We start from the raw sequence: 2,402 nt of genomic DNA, 5'->3' as shown, positions 1-2,402 counted from the left end.
ATACTTTAGAAGCGTTATTTCTTAGGCAACACACAGAAATTAAAATGTTGCCTCAAAATAAAGATAATACTAGTTTATATCACCTCCCAAAAAAAAAAAATTATCTTACATTGAAAAATGTAATTTCTGATTCACATTTTTTATTGGTCTAGATCACATTTTTAAGTGGCTAAAAATCGAGCTATTTTTTTGCGTTCATTTTTACTTGTCACATTTCAATTTTCAAAAAAAAAAAAAGTCGAGAGCTTGTAAAATCACATTTGTCTTTATTATAAATTGTGACATATACAATAGTAAAGATTACGCTTACCAAATATTGCTTTAGAGGATTTAACAATGACCATGTACACTTTGTAAGAATGACTTATTTGGTAGAAGTGTAGTTTATGTTTATACAAAGCATTGGCATATCAGGTGCTAGAAACATGACATTAGGTGCTAGAAACATGACTTTTGTATCTTATAGGTTACCCTTTAAAAGCATTATTTTTTAAGCAACACATAAAAACTATGACCTCAAAAAAATCATTTTTATATTTCAGATTACCTCCAGAAAAGCATTGTCTAAAATTGAAAAATGAAATTTTTTATCCAAGATCATACATTTTTTCGACGGTCTAATTCCCACTTTTCAGAAGTAGCAAAAATCCGAATTATGTTGAAGTGAGAGCTTTGGAGTGCTGCTAGCCAAGAGCCCCAAAAGATATATATTGACTTGAATTATTGGTTGTGCACAAACAATACATCTACTATTTAATTAGTCAGATTTATATAGACTGAATTATCAAATTGTAAGAGTAATCGTCATCTTCGTGTCTACAATAGTTACTATCAAGTAAAAGAAGTTTTGCCAAGGTATATAAATTTGGAAAATTTTACAATGGAAGAAGTTCAACCAACAAAAGTTGGATGAGGCTCCACTCTATTTTTGACACTTAGATAATGAGTCCATTTGCTACTTTTTATCTCATTTACCTTTTTTCTTGTTTCATTTTCTTAGTCTTTTTCATACATAATTAATATTTAACTTTTAAATACATAATAAAGCATTTGATGTATTTAACTAAAAAAATCACTAATAAATATAGAAAAAATTGATACGCTAATAAAATTGTTGAAATAAAAAATAATTTTATTATTTAACAATTAAAATGCATATAAATATTAAATTTAGAATTCAATTATTATTATTTGAAATTGTTGTTCTAAAATTTAAAATTCAAAAAATCAAGTTTTCGAGTTTTTTTTTTCGGCTAAAATTATGAAACTAGTCATGAGGTTTGCTCATATATAGCTCAATAGTTGTCTTTAGTGAAAAAATCTATTTTAAAACAATGAATTAGCAAAAATAAATTGAGAGACTCGATGATTTCTACGGACTTAAGTTTTAATGGGACAAAATTATTTTAGTCCCTCCTTTTCATTTTGCTATGCAACTAAGTAGGCATTTTGAACATGGATTTGGTAATAAATAGAAAATAGGTATTATTTAAAGTTAAAATTGAAATGCTATTTAAAAATTAAAATTTGTTTGAATATATATTTAGCTTAAAAATTATTGAAATTTTGTGATCTTTTTGGTCAATTAATTAATCAACACATTCTATCTAAATAAATAACTTGTATTTATTGAAAATAATCTGATCTGGTAGATCTATATGTTAAAGTGGGAAACCACACAACCAAAAATTAATTTGTATTTTGAATTAATCTTTTACTATTAAAAAAATATTGAATGATAAACTTGTTTTTAATATTAACAGTTTAAACTTTGAAAGTCTTTTCAGTTGTTTTTAACAAAAAAAATATGTTTATTGATATTCTTTATTAAATACTTCATAACTGCTTAAAAAGATGAAGATTAGGACTAATTAATATATTTTTTATTCACTCAAATAATAATAATTGAATTCTAAATATAATTTTATATGCATTTTAATTGTTAAATAATAAATTATTTTTTATTTCAACAATTTTATTAGCGTATCAAATTTTTTTGTGTATTTATTAATGTTTTTTTAGTTAAATACATCAAACATTTAATTGTGTATTTAGAAGTTAAATATTAATTAAGTATGAAAAAAACTAAGAAAATGAAATATGAAAAAAAAGTAAATGATATGAAAAGTAGCAAATGGGTCTACTATCTAAGTGGCAAAAATAGAGTGGAGCCTCATTCAATTTTTGTTGGTTGAGCCACTTCCATAGTAAAATTTACCTATAAATTTCTCCATTCTAGCTTTTTATATATGTGTGTATATATATTTCTTTTCTTGGACTTGTCAACTTTTCCAGTTTAGTACATCAATTAAAGATCAAAGATAATGTTTATTTATACATAAATGTCAACTCTTTTCTCTCTCTCACTATTATAAAAACTAAGTTATCTGTATTTTAAAATA

The sequence above is a fragment of the Capsicum annuum genome, unplaced genomic scaffold (assembly GCF_002878395.1).
Source record: "Capsicum annuum cultivar UCD-10X-F1 unplaced genomic scaffold, UCD10Xv1.1 ctg4748, whole genome shotgun sequence".
In the NCBI taxonomy this organism is placed as follows: domain Eukaryota; kingdom Viridiplantae; phylum Streptophyta; class Magnoliopsida; order Solanales; family Solanaceae; genus Capsicum; species Capsicum annuum.
Note: the sequence above shows the minus strand (reverse complement) of the source record.